Source organism: Lissotriton helveticus, chromosome 7 (assembly GCF_964261635.1).
Source record: "Lissotriton helveticus chromosome 7, aLisHel1.1, whole genome shotgun sequence".
NCBI lineage: Eukaryota > Metazoa > Chordata > Amphibia > Caudata > Salamandridae > Lissotriton > Lissotriton helveticus.
Window position 1 is genome coordinate 1,478,110,455 of NC_136068.1, and position 13,762 is coordinate 1,478,124,216.

The following is a 13,762-nucleotide window of genomic DNA, read 5'->3' on the forward strand; positions in this document are numbered from 1 at the left end:
GAGATAATTCCACAGGCGGTGCGGGCTAAAGACACCACCACCTTCCAGAACTTCTCATGCAACATTTACCAGGATGTCGCTCCAGCAACGCTAGCTCGGAGACAATTGCTCAGGCCGGTGACTTCAAAATTGCGTGCCGACAACATCCGGTACCGATAGACATATCCCTTCGGACTCCGCTTTGAATTTCAGAACAAACGACGTCACATCACCGACCTTCTCGAGGAGCTGGATCTGTTTGGCACCTCCGTACCTACAGAGCCACCGTTGTCGGGCCTTAGTGATGGCCTGGCTACCAGAGGCCCCTCCGCTTCTGCGTGGACTCGTTGCTCGAGGTGCTGACTCGCTACACCTGTCAGGGCTGAGAAGCAACTCTGCCCCCTCACAGCCTAGCGGCGCGTCCTAATGTTTCTTCTCCTGTGAGCTGATCTATGGTGGGGGCCTGCATCTACCGGGTGAGCCAAGGGGATCGCTCCCTTAAGCCCCGCTGCGGCCCCTGCCTCTACGATTCCGGCGCCTCCACCTCTACAGATGGTCCCCTGTATGCCACGGGCCCAGCCTTACTGGATGGACGCTGCCAATACTGAACTTTACTTTTGTGGACCTTCTAATGGCAGGCCTGTATATTGAGAATGTTAGCTCTGATTGTTCCTTGAGTGACTAGTTTGTTTCCTCCACTTGTTTACTCAACAATGATCTGGCGTGCGGTTGTAATGTCACCAATTGCTGATTGACTGTTTAATTGCTATGTTCTTTGACACCGCCTTACATTGCTTCTGACTTATTAGCCCGCTGGAGCGGGCGTAGACCGGGTCCTCGAATCCGAAGTCCTCTATGACCCCCCTGGGGTCTTATCGACCCTGCATTGGGATCACAACTTTAGTTTCTCTCTATTTCATGTATGTTTTCGTTCTTGGTTTTCTAGGGGAATTTGGGTGGGTGTGGGTGGGATGGAAACTTCAGTTTCCCTGGAGGCGTTGCTGTTTTACGACACTGTTCTCAATTGCTTCTAACTTCACACACCTATACAGGGGGATCCTTAGTCAGGGCGGCGGGGGGCTTCGGCAGGTCTAGGAAGATGGTGGTCCTATTCCTGGGGTTATGATGCCGGTCACAATAGCAACCTGGACCGTCAAGGGCCTTAATTCGCAGCAGAAACGTCTCAAGGTCTGGAAATATATTGTGGACCACCATTTAGATGTAGTCGCTCTACAGGAGACTCACCTAGCTAGCTCTGAGGAATACCGACTCAAGCACAAACTTTCCCTGCTGATATATAGATCCTCGGCCCGCACCAAGCATAGGGAGGGTGGCCATTATGTTTCGAGCAGCTCTCCAATTCCAACTCCACGGTGTGCAACCTGATAAGGACGGCCGCTGGATCATGGTCAAGGGCCGTTTGAGGGGGAAACTTTTCACCTTTGCGGCTCTATACGCCCCCAATGTAGGCCAGGTGACTTTCTTGCACACATTTTTGGGGAAGCTCACGGACTTTGTAGAGGGTCAGCTACTTTTAATGGGCGATTTAATCCAGTTTGACAAAAGACCTGGATAGCTCCCATCTCCAGCGCGCAGACACAGGGGGACACACAGCAGCTGATACGAGACTTGGGCCTTTTATATACATGAAGGGCCCATTTTGTGTCTGTTACCCTCCTCACTCGCTGCCTCTTGAATATTAGTTAGAAATCGTAGTTGGATTAGGGTTCGACTGAGCCAGTAGAGCTAAGTTGGAGGTAACCTTTGTATCGGACAGAGGAGGGTCAATATCTCTTTTAAGCTCGCTGGTTGTGGTATTGTTAGCTGTGAAGGCTACCTGCCCTTCTGTAGTAGGGGATCTCTGTGTATAGTCATAATCTAGTGAATAGTCCCGCCCATGTGCGTGGACCCCGGAGCAATCAAAAATAATCTCTTGCAGTGTCAAGAAAAGCATAGACACTTAAGAGAGAATTTAAAGACAGATAATGCAGCCTAAAAAGCTACACTGTCCAGTACTTCAACTAGAAATTCCACCATAAAATCCACAAAACAGCAAAAAGCCTGTACAGATTTCCCTTGCTTTAACAGCAAACTCCCTCAGGAATGATAGAGAGAAGAACCTGGACAGACAAGCCCCATAGGCTGCCATTATGTGGCTCAGAACAGGATACTGTGCCTTTAAGAGAATTTTCCAGAACCTTCTCCCAGTATCCCAGAATGCATAGCAGGTCCAACTTACTTTCAGTTCTTTTTTTCCGGCTCCTGCAAGCAGGACCCTGGAGCATTGAGCTCTCCCTTTTCAAGGGTTTTGTTGGTGTTTTTTCACTAAATTCGATTTTGTGTACTTTTAAAGTACTTTGGTGACTTTCTTCTTGGTTTTCTGCACTCTTTTGTTGTCCATAATGCCTGCATTATTTGACAAATGCCCGGAGTGCTCCAGGAAGAAGGCCAAGTCAGACCCCCATGAGGTGTGTATCCTCTTCCTTCCCTCTTCCCACATCCCAGAGGAGTGTGATATCTGTAGAGGCTTCTCTGGCAGGACCCTGAAGGACAGGAGGAAGATCAGACTTCAGGGACTTGAAGAAAGAAGACTGAAGGCTCAAGGTGGGTCTGGAGGGGCTTCTACTGCCCATGCTGAGGCCTATGGGGGGCTCCCCAGGGGCAGGAAGTCCAGCAAACGTCCAAGGTCTCCGTCTGGGTTGGTTGCTATGACCACAACGTCGAGAGGAAGGTCCACGGCCAGTTCCCGGTCTCCCCAGGGCTCTGGGTTGAGAAAACGTCGCCCGTCGACGTCCAGGGACTTACACAGGCCGCCGTCGAACCCGGTGTCGATTTCGTCGGCGTCGAGTGGACGACATCGGAGGGCCCGGCGTCGGCGCTCGCCGTCCGCCGGCGAGGACATCGTCGTCGTCGAGGGGATCCTCGTCGTCGAGGCCGCCGTCGAGGCGGAAGAGGTCTCCGGCGCTGAAGAAGTCGACGTCGAGACGATCGAAGAGGTCGTCGTTGAGGCGTCAGCGCCCGTCGTCGAGGTATAGAGGTTCGTCCATCTGGTCAGGGTCGACGTCGAGGCATAGAAGCCGGTCGACGCCGAAGGGCCGCTCGACGTCGAAGGGACCACGGTCGACATCTGAACACCGGTCTTCGACGTCTGAACACCGGTCTTCGACATCAGGGGGTCGTAAGGACAGGCCGAGGACTGTGGGGGGCTCCCCTCAGTCAGGACAGGATGGTGGCTCGCCGGGAACGGCGTACTCAGAGGTGTATACCCCGAAGAAGACTGTTACACCGCCTCCTTTGCCTAGAGGTCCTCCTCCGAGGGCTTCGACCCCTCCTCCATTGCCTCCTCTACCTGCTCTTCCGTCAGGACCGCAGGCCCCGGTGCCGGGTGCTCCTCCTCCGGTTCCACCGAGATCGGTGTCGATGCCCAGACTTCCGACACCTCCGAAGAAGACTCCTAAGTCGAAGGTTCCTCCTAAGCCCAAGACGTCCGACCCGGGGAAGCCGGTGGAGCGTCCCAGACCCAGGAGATCGAGGTCACGCTCAGGGAGAAGAGACAGATCTAGGAGTGGACACGGATCCTCCTCGAGATCCAGACATCGCCATAGGAGGCATAGGTCCAGGTCCCGTTCGGCCTCTGGGACCCGTTCATATTCACCTCCATTGTCGGATTCACCGGAGACGAGGGTGTCTCCGATAGATGACATTGGCATGTTCCAGGAGGTTCTCCTGAGAGGGGCGGCGAAGTTGGGGATCAAGGTGACGGCCCCTACGCCCACAACTTCTGTGATCTTCGAGACTTTGCACACAAAGCACCTGTCTCGCCCCCTACTGCCTTTGGTGCCAGGACTGGTTGAGCCTGCTGAACGGCTCTTCCTTACGCCGGCGGTGGTGAAAGCTGCTCCCTCCAGGCTTGTCAAGAAGTACAGGGCTCCAGAGTTGGACCGGCCTTCTTGCGGAAGGACCCAGTGCCTGATTCGGTGATTGTGACGGCGGCTCGGAAACTACATGCTACCTCCCCGTCCTCCACTGTGCCTCCGGATAAGGAGAGCCGCTGGATTGACTCAGCTGGACGGAAGGCGTGTGGGACGTCTTCCACGACGATGAATGCCTCCAGTGACTCGGCGTTGTTGGGACGATACGACCGTGCACTGTGGGATTCCATGGAACAGTTTGCGGACCTTGTCCCGCGCGACAGGAAAGAGGACTTCATGGAGATCGTCCAGGAAGGGATGCTGGTTTCGAACCAGGCCATCAGCGCCGCGGCGGATATCTCCCTGCTGGCCGCGCATGGATACTGCCACGGTATCAATCAGAGACGCCATGCTTGGCTCCGGCTGACGTCGCTCAAGCCTGAAGCGCAACAACGAGTGGCAAATCTGCCGTTTTCCGGCGACACCCTCTTCGGGAAACACGCAGATGACGAAATGGCCAGGATGAAGGCCGAGGCTGAAACCCTGACGGCTGTGGGCTTGGAGAAGCCCAAAGAAAAGAAACCCTACCGCCAGTTCCAACGACTGTTCGGGTTGCAGGGTAGAGGAAGGGGACAGTCTTCTGGGCAACAACAACAGCAGCAGCAACAACAGCAGCAATACAGAAGACCCTTCCAGAAACGTCAGAGGGGTAGAGGTGGACAGCAGTCCTCTACCGCGAACAAGGGCCCGGCTGGGTCTCGACCCTGAGCGGTTACTTCCCCTTTGTCCGTTACCCGCTCCGGTGGGGGGAAGCGTTTAATTTTTTCTGGCAGAGTGGAGAAAAATTACTCAGGACAAGTGGGTGCTGAATATTGTTTGCAATGGATACAGTCTTCGGTTCATCAGCCCTCCTCCATCGATTCCTCCGGTCAGCTCACAGTATCAACTGCGCGAGCTCCAGGCGGAGGCCGACATCCATCTAAGGAAAAGGGCGATAGAAGATGTACCTCTGTCTCAAAGAGGAAGAGGTCTGTACTCCCGGTTCTTTCTGGTCCGCAAGAAGGACAAGAACGAGTTCAGGCCTATTCTGGACTTGCGACAGGCAAACAAATGGATTCGCAGAGAAAAGTTTTGCATGCTGTCGTTGCATCAGATTTATCCTGAGCTGCAGCGGGGAGACTGGCTTTGCGCCATAGACCTACAGGATGCGTACTTCCATGTGCCCATTGCACACAAACACAGGAAGTTCCTGCGATTTCAAGTCGGCACCAATCACTATCAGTACACGGTACTTCCGTTCGGGCTGAAGTCTGCGCCCCGGACGTTCTCGAAGTGCATGGCAGTGGTAGCGACACACCTGAGGAAGAACAAGGTGTTTGTCTACCCGTACCTGGACGATTGGTTGATCAAGGCCTCCTCCTTCTCGGAAGCTCAAGCACACTTCCAGAAGACGTGCGTTCTCTTGAACAAGCTGGGGTTGCACATCAACATGTCCAAGTCTGTCCCGACTCCGGTCCAGTGCATCCAGTACTTGGGAGCCTCCATCGATACGCTGTCAGCAAGCGTGTCTCCTTTGGAAGAGCGACGTTTATCACTCCTTCGGAAGGCTCAGGCTCTCATGTCCACTCCATCCACGACAGTGAGGACGGTGTCTTCTCTGCTGGGATCGATGGCCTCTTGCATCTTCCTGACACCGCATGCGCGGCTGCACATGAGACCGCTGCAGGAGTGCTTGGAAGATCAGTGGGACCAGAGGGGAGGATCTTGGGACGACAAGATACGACTGTCTCTACATGCTCTTCAGTCTCTGAAGTGGTGGTGTTCAGCGGAGAATCTCCTCAGAGGGGTTCCCTTCCACAAGGACATTCCCACTCAGACTATCGTGACGGATGCTTCTCTCCTGGGTTGGGGAGCGCACTCCGGAGACCTGCAGATTCAAGGGACGTGGTCCCCGTCGGAATCCACGTACCACATCAATTTCCTGGAACTCAGGGCTGTTCGCTTGGCGCTGAAGGCTTTTCAACCGTCCTTTCCGGACCAACTCTCTGCTTGTACAGACGGACAATACGACCACGATGTATTACCTCAACAAGCAGGGGGGCTTGAGATCACGCACTCTGTCTCAGGAGGCGCAGGCGATCTGGCATTGGCTTCTGGCTCGAGGACTCTCGATAACGGCCACTCATCTGCCAGGTGTGCAGAATGTTCAGGCAGACGCGCTGAGCAGATTTGATTCAGGAAAACCACGAGTGGGTCCTAAACGACAAAGTACTAGGAGAAGTCTTCGCAAGGTGGGGCACTCCAGACATCGATCTGTTCGCCACCGCCGAAAACAGCAAATGCCGAGACTTCGCCTCCAGGTACTACCAGCCAGGGACGCTGGGGAACGTGTTATGGATCAACTGGTCGAACAGCTTTCTGTACGCTTTTCCACCCATTCCCCTGATTCCAGCGGTTCTCATCAAGCTCTCCCAATCCAGGGCAAAGATGATTCTGATTGCCCCGGAATGGCCCAGACAGTGGTGGTTCACGGACCTGCTTCACCGGTCTCTCCTTCCTCACATGAACCTTCTCGCGAAGTTCGGGGGGCGGATGGTGCACCCCAACCTCTCGTCTTTGAGTTTGGCGGCATGGCTCCTGAAATAGTGCAATATGGCCATTTGAATCTCGCAGAGGATTGTATGGACATACTGAAGGAGGCTAAGCGACCTTCCACTCGGACTTCTTATGCTTACAAGTGGAAGAGGTTTTGCATCTGGTGCAAGTCTAAGAACTATGACCCTACGACATGCAAGGAAGATGTCATCCTTCCATATCTGCTACATCTGGCGCAGTCTGGCCTTAATGTCCATTCCATTAAGGTTCATCTGGCTGCTTTGACTGCCTACAGGAAATGCCCTTCACAGACTTCCTTCTTCCAGATCCCTGTGATCAAGGATTTTTTGGGAGGCTTGAAGAAAGTGTTCCCTCCTGTCAGGCTTCCTTCGCCTTCATGGGACTTGAATGTGGTGCTGTCCAGATTGATGAAGGAGCCTTTTGAACCTATTCATAAGGCTTCGTTGCAGCACCTGTCCTGGAAGGCGGCGTTCCTCGTGGCCATTACATCGGCCCGCAGGGTGAGTGAAATTCAGGCGTTGTGTTGCCAAGAACCTTATACTGTATTTCATGCTGCTAAGGTTGTTATGCGTACTCACCCTAAGTTTCTTCCCAAGGTTGTTTCTGATTTTCATATCAACCAGACTATAACTTTACCTAGGTTCTTTCAGAATCCTTCCTCTCCAGCGGAAAGGTCTTTGCATTCCCTGGATGTTAGGAGGGTGTTGAAATTTTATCTGGATAAAACCAAGGATATTCGTAGGTCAGACCAATTGTTCATCAATTATGGATCAGTCAGGACGGGTCTTGCTACCTCTAAACAGTCCATCTCGCGGTGGATTGTGTCCTGCATACAATTGTGTTACCAAAAAGCTAATAAGACCGTAGGAGGTAAGCCTAAGGCTCATTCCACCAGGGGCAAGGCTGCCACGACCGCATTACTCCGTAATGTTCCGATTGCAGAAATCTGCAAGGCGGCCACTTGGAAGTCGGTTCATACCTTTGCTAAGCATTACTGCCTGGACTCTGATGCTAGGCGGATGCTCAGGTTGGACAGGCTTCGCTGCGAAATCTCTTCGCACGATAGTGGTGTAAATTCTCTTTTCTCCACCGCCGCTTTGGTGTGGGGATGGGCTTGCCATTCTATTCACTAGATTATGACTATACACAGAGATCCCCTACTACAGAAGGAGTAGTTTCTGTCCTGTAACTCCAGTTCTGTAGTAGGGGTATCTCTGTTATAGTCATAAGCGCCCGCCCTCCTCCCCGGTGGAGAGAGACATATTCCTTTAAGGAATGCTACAGGTCTGGCGTGTTACGCCTTCAAAACGAACTGAAAGTAAGTTGGACCTGCTATGCATTCTGGGATACTGGGAGAAGGTTCTGGAAGATTCTCTTAAAGGCACAGTATCCTGTTCTGAGCCACATAATGGCAGCCTATGGGGCTTGTCTGTCCAGGTTCTTCTCTCTATCATTCCTGAGGGAGTTTGCTGTTAAAGCAAGGGAAATCTGTACAGGCTTTTTGCTGTTTTGTGGATTTTATGGTGGAATTTCTAGTTGAAGTACTGGACAGTGTAGCTTTTTAGGCTGCATTATCTGTCTTTAAATTCTCTCTTAAGTGTCTATGCTTTTCTGCATTTTTTGACACTGTAAGAGATTATTTTTGATTGCTCCGGGGTCCACGCACATGGGCGGGACTATTCACTAGATTATGACTATAACTGAGATACCCCTACTACAGAACTGGAGTTACAGGACAGAAACTACTCCTTCTTGTCTTTTTCCACCCCCTACTTAGGTTCACCAAAAGAGGAATGTGAGAATTTCCCCACATACCTTCCCCTTGTTGCTGTACATGAGACTCAGCTGCTGGTTGGCTCCATAGGGTCTGTCTTCAACAGTTTTCTTTACTTTCAGTCCTTTTTTGGGGCTGTTGCTCCACTCCTTGGACTCTGTGGTTCCGTGTCCCTGCATCTAAAGCGCCGGGATGCTCCTCTGGAGTCGCCGTGCGCTATAAAAGAAATAAAGTAACATAACATAACATCTGTTGGTCCTGCCTCTTGCAAGCGGTGGCGTCCGGGTCTCGGGGTCGATCCCCCTACGTTCTCACCCTGAGTAGCCTGCACATGGAGGTGGGCGCCCTTCGCCTTTCCGGCACGGGCAGCAGGTTTTGGATCCATAATTACCACCAGTAGTGCTGTGGTAGCAGTCAGAGCAGCCAGAGTGGTCCCAGGCTGTTGCTGCGAGCTGCCTTAACACAATCAAGCTTGCCGTGATAAACACCAGCCGGGGGCAATTACTTATCGCACCCAAATCTCCTCTGTCTGGGGCGGGGGGGTCCCATCATCTGCTACTCCAATGTCAGTCGCTATTTTTCAGCCAGCATTGGGTCAGTGTGCCACTAACAACCACCTAAGCGGTCGCCATCTTGCTCCTCCGATTAAACTGTTTCCAACTCCCCCGCCTTAATGTTGACTTCTTCCCACACTATGTTGGTTCTGCTGAAAACCTAGAAGAGGGACTTCATGCACAAAACTATCAATCAAGTTTGAAACTACTAATGTGGCCATCTTAAGGACACTGTGTCAACTATCTGTACTGACAATTATTGAGAGAAGAAACGAAGCACATCTATAATTTGTAGAATAGTTTATTTTTCTTTATGCTCAAAATCAGTACTTCACCGTTAGATTTTATTGAATCACAAATACTAAAAGTGACCTACGGAGGTTATTCTTGTAACGTTTTAACAAGTGTTTTCTGTACATTGTAGTTTGAAAAATACAAGAGTCCAGGTTCCAAATTCGAAAATTGGTAAATGATCGTGCCCTTTTTGAAAGACAGTGGATGGTGTTCTAACCACTAGCCGCAAGGTTCTTATTTTAGTCTTTATTCACTTTTCATGTCTGTGACAGACTGTTCGGACTATCATGGCAGCCCCCGTATGGTGTTGCTGCCGCCCTGGGATGTTGCTGTGTCTGCTGCAAAGAGGAGTGGGCGCCAGGGCACTTAGATACTGGGTGGGGAAGCGTGCCTTCGTTTGACTAAGTTAGTTAAGAGATGCCCAGAGCTGAGCTTGGAGCAACAAACATGCAGCGAGTGTGGGGGTAGACGTGGGGGGGAAGGTAAGGAGCAGTAGAATAGACGACACTGGTGGGTCAGCACATTTGCTACGTGTGTGTGTGGGGTAGATAAAAACTATAGGAAATAACACTTGTGCTCTAATTGTGTGAAAGCAGTACTATGGTGGTGTGCAAACAGCCAAAAGAATCAACACATGGGCAATTGTTCATTGTAGGTTAGTGATAAAAACAAGTGGCAAATGACTTACTCTCCTCTCATGGACATACACCGAAGTGATCTATGATTATATGTATGTATTTAATGCAGTGGTCGAAGTGGGGGGGAAAAGTAGGGTAACTGTAGGTTGGAGAATCAGAGGGTGGGAATAACCAGAGGGTTGGATCAGTAGATGGATTCAGAAGTGGGCAGAATGCATTAAACACCCCAGATTTTAGGTCGAGCCTGGGCCAGCGCTGCTCTGTGAAGATCTGTGGTAGTTCGGTATGGAGAGGAGCTTTGCCCACTCCCCTGCCTTTATTTTTGATTAGCTTGTTTCTTTGTCCTTCATAAATGCTGGCCTATGATTCATTATGGGGCGTAACGCAGACCCACGCAGTGCGGGGGGCCCCTAGCTCCAAGGGGCCCCCTCGGCACTGAACTCTGGTCTGGAGAGCTCCTGATGATTGAGCCCGGAGGGGCCCCCCCCTGAGTACCGTGCAGGGAGGCCCCCTCACTTTTCGTTACGCCTGAGGGCTTATTAGTTCCTCCTTAGTACAGCCATGTCTTCATTTGTATCCTCTCATGGCTACTGCCCCCTTTAATTGGTTGTTACACAGTGTGTGCACTGTTTTCTGTAATGAGTTTCTCTAACTGCATGCACGCACGACGTTCCCAGCCGGGACAATGGCGGTGACGATTTCCCAAGCACTGCACTTTATTTGCAGCTTCAAAACTGCATCTGCTCTCTCTCCAGCCACCATTGCTCCTCCCATGTCTTCATCAGCTGCAAAATCCTCTTCTGGCCATAGTGATCAGCTGCTGAACTGGGCTCCGACCTGCCTGCCTCCCCTCCTCCAATGCAGCAGCTGATCAGCAGCCCATGTGGCTGCCAGGAACCTGATGCATGTGAGTACTGATTTTGTTAAATCTTAAATATCAGCTTACTTGCCTGCATAGACTTGCAAATGGTATACTTACGCTGTCTTTGCTTCACTGCGCTTCGAAAACCGTAGTTGGAGGTTCATAAAACACCAGGCACGATAGATCCTTTGTAAGAGGCATGCAGGATGCAAGACACCACGCTCCTGTTCGATTCTCGAGAGGATTCCATTCTGGAATCATTAAAGTTTGTGCTTGAGTGATGAGCACATATCTAAAGTCGGGAAGAATAGCTTCAAGCTGCCTACAAATAAACCCCACTACCCCCTTATCCTACTGTGTCCTACACTACAATGCCGCAGTGTATAAACTAATTTAAATTGGACCCACCCCTCCATGGAATACCCACACCGAAAGGCAATAGGTTTGGCTTTCCTTACTTTTAACATTTGGTTTGACTGCTACAGTCTAGCTTTGGGCACAAAAAGGCGAAGGCTTGCATCAATGGCACGCAACTTGACTCGTCTGCTTTAAAACATCCAGCAGGCATCAACATATTTATGAACAAACTGAACAACGAATACAAGGAGAAACATGAACATGAGTCGGAGGCCTAATATTTCATGTAGTATGCATTATGCCACTTTCAATGATGTCATTGAAATACAAGGTTTTGTGATTTTAATCCTTGTGAGGCTCCGAATTATGCAAATTCATAGTTCAAAATATTGTGAAAACTTAAATGCTCTGCCTAAGCCTCAAAGTGAAAGGTACATGTATACAGGTAATATACTGTCTTTCTGAGAACTCTGGACCTTTTAGTTTTACTATCCAATGCATAAGGGCAGGTACCTCATTTCAAACCATAAACCAGGGCATGAGTTTCCGCATTGTACCAGTTTTCTTAATCAACTGCTCATGAGAAAGTGTTCCTCAGGGCAAGTAGATACCACTCTGCAAACATGAATTTGTCAAACTGATCCATGACGGTTGTCCGTAATTAAACAAGAGAGGGAGCTCTGTGGGGGGATTTCTACTGCTTGAAGTCAAACATTTAACTCTGCTTCCTGTCACTACTCCAGTGTTTTCTGTGGATACTTTAGGTTTCCAAACCAAGCTGCCTTGCTTACTTCAGGCACTGCCCAGCACAGCGGGAAAGAAAGGCCTCACAGCAATCAATTATGATATTTATAAAGCGCACTACATACCCGTGAGGGTCTCAAGGCGCTGGGGGGGTGCTGCTAGTGATCGAAGCGCCAGGTCTTGAGTCTTCTGAAGGTCAGTAGGTCTTGGGTCTGCCGTGGGTTGGTGGGGAGGGTGTTCCAGGTCTTGGCGGCGAGGTGGGAGAAGGATCTGCCGCCGGCGGTTGTTCTTCGGATGCGGGAAACTGTGGCGAGGGCGAGGCTGGTGGAGCGGAGCTGGCGGGTGGAGCTGGCGGGTGGAGCTGTAGAAGTTGAGTTGTCTGTTGAGGTATCCTGGGCCGGTCTTGTGGAGAGCTTTGTGTGCCTGGACGAGGAGTTTGAAGGTTATCCTCTTGTTGACGGGGTGCCAGTGCAGGTCTTTCAGGTGGGGTGTGACGTGGCTGCGGCGGGGGATGTCGAGGATCAGACGTGCTGAGGTGTTCTGGATACTTTGCAATGGTCTTAGGAGTTTGGATGACATTCATGTGTGGAGGGCGTTTCCGTAGTTCAGCCTGCTGGTGACGAGGGCCTGGGTGACTGTTGTTCTCATCTCGGTGGGGATCCACTTGAAGATCTTGCGGAGCATTCTGAGGGTGTTGAAGCAGGATGAGGAGACAGCATTGACCTGTTTAGTCATGGAGAGGGTGGAGTCGAGTGACCCCTAGGTTGCGTGCGTGGTCGGTGGGTGTCTGGCTGTTCCTAGTGTTGTCGGCCAACAGGAGTCGTCCCAGGCTGAAGGGGTGGAGCTGAGGATGAGGACCTCCGTCTTGACCGAGTTCAGCTTCAGTCGGCTGTTCCTCATCCATTCGGCAACAGCTTTCATTCCTTCGTGGAGGTTGGTTTTGGCGGTGTGGGGGTCTTTGGTGAGGGAGATGATCAGCTGGGTGTCGTCGGCGTAGGAGATGATGTTGAGGTTGTGCTGTCGGGCGACGTGGGCGAGGGGTGCCATGTAGATGTTGAACTGCGTCATGCTGAGGGATGAGCCCTGGGGTACGCCGCAGATGGTTTTGGTGGTGGTGGAGCGGAAGGGGGGGAGGCGGACGCTCATGAGTCCTGCCGAATAGGAAGGATGTGGTCCAGTCCAGGGCCTTATCTTGGATCCCGGCGTCGTGTAGGCGTGTTCGTAGTGTGCGGTGGCAGACCGTGTCGAAGAAGGCTGACAGGTCCAGGAGGATGAGAGCTGCTGTTTCTCCGTTGTCAAGCAGGGTCCTGATGTCATCGGTGGCAGCGATGAGGGCGATTTCGGTGCTGTGGTTGCTGCGGAACCCGGACTGGGACGGGTCCAGGATACTGTTCTCCTCAAGGAAGCGGGTTAGTTGTTTATTGACGATTTTCTCGGTGACCTTTGCTGGGAACGGGAGAAGGGAGATGGGTCGGAAGTTCTTGAGGTCCTTGGGGTCCGCCTTGGGTTTCTTGAGTAAGGCGTTGATTTCAACATGCTTCCAGATTTCTGGGAAGGTTGCGGTCTCGAAGGAGATGTTGATTACTTTCCGGAGATGGGGTGCGATGGCTGTGCTGGCTTTGTTGAAGATGTGGTGAGGGCATCGGTCTAACGGTGATCCAGAGTGGATGGTGTTCATGATCTTGATGGTGTACTCGTCGTTGATGCTGGTCCAGGAGAGCAGGCGGTTGGTGCAGGTAGTGGTCGTGAGGGCGGTGGTTGTTGGGGCGGCCGTGGCATTGAAGCTGTTGTGGATGTTGGTGATCTTGCAGGTGGAAGAAGTTGGCCAGCGAGTCGCACAGGTCTTGCGAAGGCGGGATATCAGTGTTGGAGCTGGGGTTGGAGAGTTCCTTCACAATGTTGGAGAGCTCTTTGCTGTTGTGTGCGTTGTTATCCAGGCGGTCTTTGAATGACGTCCTCTTGGTGGCTCTGATGAGTTGATGGTGTCTGCGGGTGTCGTTCTTGTGGGCTGCGTAGCTGTCTGGTGTTCGTTC